The sequence below is a fragment of the Amphiura filiformis genome, chromosome 5, assembly GCF_039555335.1.
Source record: "Amphiura filiformis chromosome 5, Afil_fr2py, whole genome shotgun sequence".
NCBI classification, from domain to species: Eukaryota; Metazoa; Echinodermata; class Ophiuroidea; order Amphilepidida; family Amphiuridae; genus Amphiura; species Amphiura filiformis.
In genome coordinates this window covers 9,072,640-9,084,231 of record NC_092632.1, presented here as the reverse complement: position 1 = coordinate 9,084,231, position 11,592 = coordinate 9,072,640, and positions in this window count along the sequence as shown.

The following is an 11,592-nucleotide window of genomic DNA, read 5'->3' as shown; positions in this document are numbered from 1 at the left end:
CATGAATGTATAAAAAGGTATAACCAAACAACTGTAACAGAAATTTTCCAAAAGGCACCGTTAATTTACCAAACAACTACTGTAGGACTGGTTTATGAAAAGGTTCCATTTCAGGAGTTTTCGGAAAAGAGCAGTTCACCGGACATCTGTCCGGACAAATAAAATTGGAATATAAACATCGGAATCTATTCAATTTTGGTTGCATTTTGGAAGAAGGCTTTCCGGGCTAAAAGTGTAATCGCAATTACCGTCTTCCATATTAACTACAACAGTACAAGTAAAATATTTAGTTGACTAATAAATGCTCTGATCCCATCCCGGGGATCCCATACTTATCAAAAGCACTTAATATTTGATACGTATCTATCGTTCTGTAAAAACGATAACTTTTATCTGGATTAAATAGATTCTAATTCTTTCGGTAGACACATTTTCCTTAATGTTCCTTTGCGTGTTACAGTCTACAACTTGATCGCTCCGATATTTTTATCTTTTAAGGGTTACTTTGCGATTGTATCCCTAGTGTGCAGTATTTCCCTCATGAGCATGGTGAACATTGTATTTACTATGTGCAACAACATGCCTGAACATTTTTACGCGATGCAATGTAACAAATCAAGAGGTTTGCGTAATTTGTTACCAAATTTATGCTGATAAAACGATATTTTATGATAACTTCTGGGAAATGTAAAGTTTGTGGGTTTGTGCAAAAGTAGTAGTGTCATCCTGACAAATAGTTTAATAATTTCCCTTTCAATGATCAGTATTAATAATAAAGTTGGCGCTGGTAAATGATGGTATTCACGGAGGAATCCAACTATTTTAATTTGTTCGTCTTGAAAACGCCGGTACGCCGGGTTTTACTCATTGAATAAAAATAATCAATCCACAGAATAAGTTCAAATTTTGAGTTCGTCAAGGTAACAATTCTCAAAAGCGTTGAGAAGTACCAGTAACACTTACCATTTTACAAGAAATTGTAAATTTTAAATGTTCTGACGTTTTTCCATTCAAACACATTGTATGCGTATTGCGGAAACCGTCAAGTTATTAATTAATGTGAGCCACAAACACAACAAGACAAAAATTAGTCCCGGGCTATATTCTCTAACTTTTGGCAGCGTCAATTCTCATGTATATAAAGTTTGTAACAAGGAATATACAAGATTTGAAAGTAAGAATTAACCAATGAGAGCAAGATGAAACCATGGTCAAAGGATATTTCTATATTAATTAACCAATAACTTGTGCAGGAAACCAATGGGTACTTAGTCGCCTATTCATTATTGAGTCGAGACTCTGTGCGTCCTTTTACATCGACAACATATCGGATGTGATGTAACTATGTCACTGATGCAACTATTCTAAATAAAAACCCTTTTCTAATGATCACGTTTAAAAACCATTTATAATTTGCCGGTAGACTGTCTCTGTATTAGACAATTTGTAATCACACTGAATTTTGTCCTAATTCCAGTACTAATTGTCGGCCCCATGCTGCACCTTCTGTAAGAGTTGGGCAGAAGCATCTGGTAAAGGAAGTTGAATGTACCTTTTTATGAGCAAGAACCCTCGACGGGAGATTTAAGAGAGCCATACAAATTATTCTGTAAGGAAATGATTTATACATATCATGCTGCGTAGACGGTTATTTTTAATACCTATATTGACCAATTTAGCTACTTGTAATGGTTATTGGAAACTTGGCAATCCAACATTTCCCATGACCCCATCTGATATACCAGTTTTGTTGAAAAGATTTTATAAAATACTTAGTTGCGGTGTCGGTTCTAGCCATAGTTCTAGTACCGAACATATTCGTACTCGCAACATCAGGACCTGTATTGCGTATGTTGTAAATACCAAACAAAGACAGATATTAGAATATGAATATATGATTGTGTGCCACACATAAAATACTGCATGCACGATCAGGAAGACCACACCATGTTTATGAACTGTGTCAAACATCACCACAGCCCTTCACATTTCATTTTGAACTTTATAGTCTTCCACTGAGGAACTATTTAAAATATTACTATCCATTTTGATTTCACTTTGTGCTGAGCAGAAAAATTTAGAACAATAAATATTTCACACGGTTGGTTACCTGAGAAATGAGGTCGGGTAATAGTGCCGGCGTTATAGGTTGGCATATCAGACTGATGACCCCGTTGCATACCCAGTAGTGTTTATGTTTATACTTGTGTGTTGGCTTTGTCGCACTCTATCATTCTCATTTTCTGTCATTTTAATAACTTCATATGCCTCATCTGTATCTTTGTTTTACACGATTTACACCTATGATTTAAAGGGTTTTTCGTCAGAATCAATTTGAGGTTAAGACCTGTAATAAAATGTTAATTTATGGGTAGGCAGACAATCTATGAGTTGAGACAAGATTATAGTACTGCTGATGGTATAGGGATGTTTTGATCGTGATTCGCCATGACTAGGACTCTTCCCCTCATGAACTATGCCCTTTGAAGGTCTTTCTTTTCTGTAAAGATCACACGCAATTAATACAGGTGTGAAAACTGCATCTGTAGAATAACAGAGAGGCAACAAAATAATGTTGGCTACAACTTACAAGTACGTTCTTCTCATCTGTCCTCTCCCAGAGGTTTGATTTTTGCACTGGGATATGAACTGACTGTGTGGCCTACTAGCTATCCTAAAGGCATTAATATTGACATTTATTTTAAAACACACTTCGGATAGATTGATTTTCCTGAGTGCGGCAAACTAAAAAACAGCACTTTGGAAGTTGATAAGGAGTACCGTACTGTTTGATGTAGCAACTAAAAATAATAACTTAAGGGTTAAGGGTCACGGGTTCGACGTCGGACAAGTATAAAACTAGCGTTCATGTAGACTGTTCCTAGTCCAGAGTATCATTCTGGGCTGCCCCCTTTGCCCATATATAGATTGCTCTTTATCTAATGAGTTGGTGGCTCTGAAAAGAGACTTTGCAGTAGGGGTTATTGAAGATTCAGAGCCGGGCTCTGAAGCCTGACAGTAGTCCAATGGCGATGAAATCCTCAATTTGAAACAGGGGTACCCGTCGTAAAAACCTTTCGTGCAAATTGGTTAGCCATATCAATTTTAACGTTCACATGAAATAATACTCTTTATATTGTAGACCAACGCCATCGATATCCAATGTACGTTGTATTCCGTCAGAAACATTATTTTATAAAATCATTATCCTAATAGAGCTCTGCATGCCATATGTCGAACATGGTCATTTACTGTGTATTTTACACAACTAGATTGGTGTTCCCTGCCAGGAATCCCAATGAAACATATGTTTCTATTGATGGTTAATTGCCTATTGGTAACATGATACTAAGGACACCGTGGCGTAAAGGTGCAATGTGCTATGTGTCCTCAGATGAGGACACGGCGGTGAGTGAGAATAATATCGTAGGAATTGATCCAATGGATCCAAGGCCAAGGCGAACTATTTGGTTGCTATCGCCCGATGGCGGTATTGGCTTCCAACCTATCAGGTCCGGGTCTTCAAGTGGTGTTAAATCGTTGCAGAATATGGTGTCAGAATAGAGTGTATTATCGTCATCAAATTTTGTCTAGAGAAATAAAGAACAAGGGCAGGGGAAAGAAGAAGTAAAGAAGAGAAAGAACGACAGAAGTTTGAAAAAAAAAATCAAAAACGCATGGTTTTAAAGGAAGCTGAAAAGAGAAGCTAACAGAAAGCAAGAAAAAAGATATAAAGTGAAACAAAGAAATATGAAAGAAAATAATATAAAGGAAGGTGATATCTGACATCATCATCAGTAACGGGTTCAAGAATTCTTGTTCAAATTATGGTATCATACTGAAGTCTTTTAGAGTCCAGACATGAGACGGACTAAGGAAACCCTGCTCAGTGTTCAGTCTAAAACTTTTGACGGCCATGTACAAGGTTGACAACAAGCAGAAAAAGAAAGCGATATTAGTAACCTTATTCTCATTAATTTTATTAGATTTAATTATTTTTACTACAAGTTTTTATAATCTTTGGTAAAGAACTGTTTTGAGAAATCAATTTGCAGCGATTTCCTGCTTCCTATACCACAATCGCCGGGTATGGCGCTGTCTTCAAACCTCAACACAAACCAAATTAGTATTTTCACACGCGTTTAATATAATTTGGCAAATATGAACTTTGTAAGAAAACTTTCGGGTGTTTATAGCGAGTGGTGTAACTGTTGTCCTTTCACAACATGCACAGGTAATGTCAACTAGGTTGTCTGTCTCTAAACTTGTACTATAAAATCAGGAAGCTGCATGATTTGATATTGTTTATATATTAATTAGGGTTCGACATCTTTATATGTGAATGTTTCATTGGCAAAGCAAGAAGTGCGTGCCTCGTCTATGTGCCTCATATTCATAAAGCACCGTTAACATGCGGAGCGATATGCACGTAATTCCCGAGCTGCGTAATCCTAACGCTCATTGGTGGAAAGTTCATCGTATTTCTCCCGTCCAGGCGGCGGATGACATGATCGAGCCGGCAACTCGTGAAACCGCCCGGCCGTATGGCATTTTCCATATACTCGGTTAGTTTTGTGGGGTTCATTGTCGAACCCCAACGGTTTTAGCTTGTATTTATATTATTTATCAACATAGGCCTATTTGTTTGTGATATTTCAAGCGTTTTAAAATTTCAAAATAATCCCATTCAATTACACGGTTGACGATGAAAATTTACTGAATTTAGGGAATGCACGTCATACACCACCTGCTCCCGTCAATCACGCAACAATGAATCCACTACGGTTACCATATCAAATTCATGAGAACAGCAAAGATATGAAAGTATGAAACAATAACATTTGAGGAGAATTGATATCAATTTCCTCAGCATGTTCAGAATCAGCCTCAATAATGGAACAAAATCATGGTTTTATACCTAGTCACCAATGTGAAATGGTCAAAAATAGAACAGCGATGTATTTAAAAATGCAGTGTACACCCGCCATGTATGCGAGGTTAAAACGGTATTAAACAAAGAGGATAAATAAAATGATGAACCAGTGCTGAATAAAGGGCGAATGTGACTCGAAGATATTGTGTATTGCCTGGCGTCTTTCAAGCAAGCCATTATTTTGTCCAAAGTCAAAGTGATACCTTTTTGACCTGGTAACCATTTTTACCGTTGTCGCGCCACGAAATGCGCGAAATTACTTGATAGCTTAGTACGCGAAAAATAAAAGACTTTATAGGTATTGGAAACGTCAAAATAGACTAGGTATCGGGAACGTCGGAATTTGAAGACTTTAGGTATCGGGAACGTCGAAAGAGATAAGGTATCGGGAACGTCGAAAAAGACCAGGTATCGGGATGAACGTTGAAAAAGACCAGGTATCGGGAACGTTGAAAAAGACTAGGTATCGGGAACGTCACAAAAGACTTAAGGTATCGGAGATGTCGACTCAAGATTTAAGGTATCGGATATGTCGAAAAAGACTATACTGCTACTTTCAGTAAAAGTCAATGTAATAAATAGGTAATCAATAAATGTGATCGATTAAAGAATCGATTAGATGATCAATCGATCAACCAACCAACCAATAGGGCTATGGTCGTTATAGTATTATTGGAGTATTATGGTCTTCCATAATTATTGAATAATATAATATTTAAATTGAAAATGCATTTAACATTCAAGTAGCTATTTAATGCCTAATAACATAAAAACAGTACCGTAAAATCTTGGAAACGGTAATCGAGAAATCATTTGCGACACAGTGGTGACATGTTGATCATTACATTCACCCAAGTTTATGCATATACGCTACAACTTCAAAATATTGATCTAAATCGACTGGTTTATGACAATTATTCAGATAGGACGTACAGGCCAAAGACCTTAATGTGAACCTTATTCACTGGGCACTGATCTTCTTAGAATGCAGATATCTTAATAAGAAATAGGGCAAAGATATAATCACATGGCAAGATCCGATCCTGTGCAGGATCACAAAGATCATCTCTGCCTACAAATTTAATAAGGAAAGACGCGTCAAAGCGGCATTTAAAGACACCATGTACATCGTCAGCATGTCACGACATGCAGGACACCACTTCCACCATCAAGAATATCATCTGGACGAAGCTGACCTTAGTCACCTGGTAAAGCAATTGATGGTCATTATGTATGACAAGGATGAGACTAACGCTTCCAGGCTAAGTCGAGCTCTTTTTAAAACTGACCCACGACTAATTACGTCCAAGTGTAGAGATGGATGATAGGAACCTGGACGTCGGGCGATACCTGATATTCGATAATTCCGATACCACCGGTATGGTCATGCCGATGCGATATACTTCCATCAAAATTGTTAATTCCATTTCCCAAGTTTTCCCAATTTGGTACAGTTGGTGATCAGTATTATTTCAAGCAGTGGCAATTCCCTGGTTCAAGGTATATACCTAAAACATGTTGATCATACGCAAACCGTTGGCAAGTACTTTAGATGTCTGCATAGTTTTGGCATCGATATCGAAAATACGGGTATCGAAGTATTGTCGATACTTTTGTCTCCGGGCACGGTTATCGATACCAAAATTGAGTATCGCCACAATATTCTTGGAAATTAGCCCATAATATTTGCGAACATCTCAGAGCCATGAAGACATGCAAAATAGCTGCAAAGTTCAAAATGGTATGTAGGCATGGTCAAAATAAAACGATTTAAACCATTTTTTTCATGAAATCAGGAACAATTTGTGGTCATCACTCATAATTTATTGTCACTTATTATTGACAATAATATGTGAATCTCCTACGTGACAGGAGTATAAACCGACTTTTATGTTCATGATGAGACGATTCTATCAGCATTTGATCGTTATAGCAGATCAGCGAATCTATATACCTCAGCAACCATTGCAACAGACATGATAGAGTCTAGAGAGGCCTTCAGTGTTCTCAAACTTGGCAATGCTTTGGGGCTACAAAATTCCAAGCAATAGACAAAATGTTTGATCTTCATGATTTTACAATACCGGTTTCTAAAGTAAGATTAAACATTTCGAATTATAAACAGGCTATAATAGAAATGACATTATGGGATAAGTCAGTGCGAACAACAAACAAATACATATCCCAACAACCAAAGAAACAAAAATAAGTGTCCAAAAATGCCATGTTTGTGATTTTCCATTCACTGAATGATTATGAATTTTGACTTTAAAAAGAAATTTGGTTCACTAAAATAATAAGGTCTATCGAGTTCAACAGATTCAGATAGCCTACATCTTCAAGTAGAAAACCACCATTGAAACAAAAAACATTAACAAACAACAACAACAACGAATTATAAGTTACTCCCATTGAAAACTCGAATATTATGGAGCTTAGATTATCATATTGACATATTTCATCATAGTATCTCAAACTGATTGCTCATCGTTTAAAACTTTTAAAAGCTTGATGGAGCAGGGAGTACTTTGTTCTGGCCGATCGGCGGGTCGGCAGGAATTAGTTTTAAATCAAGGAGATGGTCTGTGCAATGTCAAGTTCAACCGCACTGATGATGTGACCGTTTCTTATTACTCATCGGAAATGTCTGGATATGGTATTATTATAAGTAATAAGTAAAATGAAAAGAGGTAGTATCCTTGTCCCTGACCGGACTCCGACCTATATCATCAAAATGACCAAGGTATCATCAACCCCATATAGCAGATGCCATTTCTTGCAGCTCATACATATAGGCCTAGTTACAAAACACAAACTGAAGCAACCTACAAATACCAACATCTCCATAAATGGAGAATTTATGTTTGTCAATAATTAGGGTATACATCATAATATGTATAGGTGGCCTATTAAAGTACTAGCAAGTTTAGGCCTAGGCCTATTTGTCATGAATTCCAGATTTGATTGACAAGCTACTGGCGAGCCAAAGGTTTGAAAACTGGTTTGTTTAAATGGTTCCGTGCGGAGATACATGGACTTGGGTCTATAGGACCAGGCTCAAGCAACGTATTCAAGCCCGCTCCCTAAAAAAGCGTGAGCATGTTGGCCTAACAGCAACGTTGTTAGGAGCATGCATGTGATACGCATAGCATGCACTTTCTTTATCATTATATGGGTCTCAGATGAAAACTGTTGGAAGAGGCCCATATTTTCTGCACAAGTTCTTAAAGATATTTCGTCACTGATCAACGCACGGACCCTGCTGAAGATGACAGAAGACGGATGATTTGGATTAGGCCTACTGACGATTGCGTGCTAGCATCGATAAGTGGTTGGTTTATTTTGTAATAGATGTGGTACACCACGACTTATGCCACAAGCAACCGGTGTTAAAATCGGAAAGAATATCCACGAGATAAACAAATTCATACGACCACAACTAGGTTTGAACCGCTTCCGAAATTGAGGCTATATAATATGTTCCGTATTTTCTGGTGTTACACGGAAACAAATTAACTCAAAAAAAAGATTGGTCGACGGGAACAAAAATAGATATGGCCGTGGGCGATTTAGGCAATTTTCTCTGAAAGTGAACGAAGTTAAAGCGATTGACTTCAGACATATCAGAGGAAACAACATCAACTTATCGGAAACATGCCATGGTTTATATACCGATTTATCATCATTTCATTTTAATGTGAAATTTGACAAATCTTTGGCAAATTGTTTCAGGAGCAGAGTTCAAAACTCGTGCGATTTTCAATGAAAAACTCCAAGTTAACCAACATACAAACCTGCAAACCACCTGTCTCTGTGGGGATTCCAAAAACGTTTTCAATTTGATTGCTCCATCCATCACGATTTGGTGGACAATTTTGACTAATGAATCCTAATTATTATGAATCAGTCAGAATCACAGCAATCTCCGAGTACATGTGTGGGCAGAAATACTCAGTGACATTGCAACAGTCATGCAACTTTATCTTTGAAATTTGTGGATCATTTTGCTTATTTGGTATATCAAAGCTTTAAAAAATGCAATCCTTTCGGCACAGACATGCAAATTATGAAGAATTCGTTTTATTACGTTTAGCTACCCCTCTAAAAGTTATATTTTGTATGTTGGCCAAGTCAAGAGAACCAGCCACTGTAGAATGGCCATTGGAGACATATTGGCCCTAAAGCCGTGGCCATGGTGTCACAATTCCTTATGATCGGGGAAATGAATAGCTATGAATCTCTATCCTTCCACGATGGGGTTCCTCAGGTATTGAAGTAGGCCTATAGGCTATAATGACAGCATAGGTCCTATCAGGTCCTATATGTAGCGAACTGATGTTGAAAATGAAAAGTTAAACTCTTTAATTCATGCATGGCAAGTCGTGCAGGTAAGGGCTTAGTTTTAGTTTTCTGGCACTATGTAACACGAACCTGCGCGCTGCGCGGATTGCGAGCAGATGTGGCTAAGGTGAAGAGCACTGTTAGTCTTCAGCACACACCTGGCCGGCATCATTACCCGACTACATGCAAGGTGTCGCCGTTGGGCTTCTCGGTGTCCGGTCGGACGCAAGACCAGCCAACAAGCAAAGGTGAACTCACCCCAACTACTACTGTGGCTGCACGCCCGTGCGCGTTTTTCACGATCACTAGACAAATCAAAATTCGGATACTACCGTACTAAATGTCAGGAGTTATTTATAAAAACAGCCTCAATCTTTAGTATCTTTTGTGGGCGAATCGAAAAGATGGTATTTTGTCGCGCGCGGCACGCGTCAGATAGTTCAGACTTAAAGCAGGTCTGATTATAAGTATCTCTGTTCCATCTCACGCAATATTTCCCGGAATATTCAGTTGCACAGGTGTTAATAAATTCTTGTATAATCTTAACTTGACAATTCACTAGCAACATTTATAAGACATCGTGGAATGCAAATACATAGAGATCAAACTGAATGCGCGTATATGCGTCAATGAATGAATACCTACTCCTATAGTATTTATAGACTTGATTTCAGAGTATTGTATTTTAAGAAACGTAGAATCGAATTCTTGGGACTCTTCCCAGGGTTGTTTCCCCTGCACGCACCGCGCGTGTTGTGGATACGGTTTTCGAAGCCCTAGAACTTCCGATAGCAAGTTTGCGGAAGTGAAGTTTCGTCTCCTCTGGTAGTGGTAGACAACGTGTAAACACATTTTTACCTCTCCTGAGACAACAAATCGTACATCACGATTGAGATTTGGCTTGAGGCATGGGTATGGTACAAACGATCCTGAGCTACATTATCATAGTACGTTCATACCCCGTAACCTAGTGCATCCTCCTGTTCACGCCTCCGGCGAACGGCTTTCAAGAAGCTCTCACCATTTTACGTCACTATATGCTAGTTAACTTTCACCCGAATTTCCCCTATTCAAAATAAATTTTTGAAACAAAAAATCTGCACCCATAAGTAATCCCCGGAAGAAATCGCTTTACTGCAACTACTTTAATTTGATTAAAATAGAATCCACGAAAATGATATATGACCTTTTTATTTAAAAAGCAAAGAATATGACTCGAATTTTGTGGAAAAAACCCAAGCAAATGCATCTTTAAACCGTACGGAACATTTGGGATTGGAATGAGGTGCTAAGTTTTGTGCCGGATGACATGACGGCTATTGAACCCTTCTTACAACTGTACTTTTGTTATAGCCTAGTCGGGCCATTTACACAACATTGTCTAATAATATTTACTTGAAAATAGACAAGTCCGACTTGGATGCTTGTCTATCATGTGTTGTACACCTTAAGGGGGCAAATTTGATATGTGAAACAAATGGTTCTTATGCCAACTCATGCCAAGTTAACGTTTCACTATTTTAAAGGTTGATCGTGCGAGCTTCAACGCATGCACACAAGCGTCTCTCAAAGAAACTCCTAGTTTTTGGTATAATGCCCAAACAAAACAGGACCAACTCTACAATTTATATAATTATGCAATCATTTAATCATAAAAAAATAAAGGTATAGGCTATAGTTTAGACTCTGTCATGTCTGTGTTGCATTTATCGATTCAAATAACACGCAATATCATAAGTTAAATCACTCCTCCCTACACCAAACATAAATTTTCCAGCCACATTTCCCTAATATACAATTTAAAAAAAAAGCAAATTAAGTTCGGCAGAGGTGGGGCTCGAACCCATGCCACTATCATGGATACAGTAATAACAGTATACTTCCAGCGCCTTAGACCGCTCGTATTGGTAGCCATCTTGATTTGACATGTTTGAAGGAATATAAATGTCTAAGTCTACATAGAAATCTAAATTTATTTCAGATTAGATTACCATAAAAATGAAACAGAAATCTTTGACAGGGTTCTATATAATTTTTACATAGATTTTTTTCACCATCTTTTCAGTCTTCATTTTCACTAAATTCAAAAAATACTTTGGCGTACATAAAATTGAAATTGGGTATCACGTATCGTTATATATGATGCGCAGTTGATATTCATATCTATTCTTTTCTACATAGGATGATTCAGGTTTTAGACAAAAAATATTTCATTGAAAACCCGTCCACTCGGCTGATTTCAAAAAGGTAATCAGGCTTTTACGCATTTTAAAAACACTTGGCCAATGGCGTATGCTGCTGTGAAGTTAAACAACCAG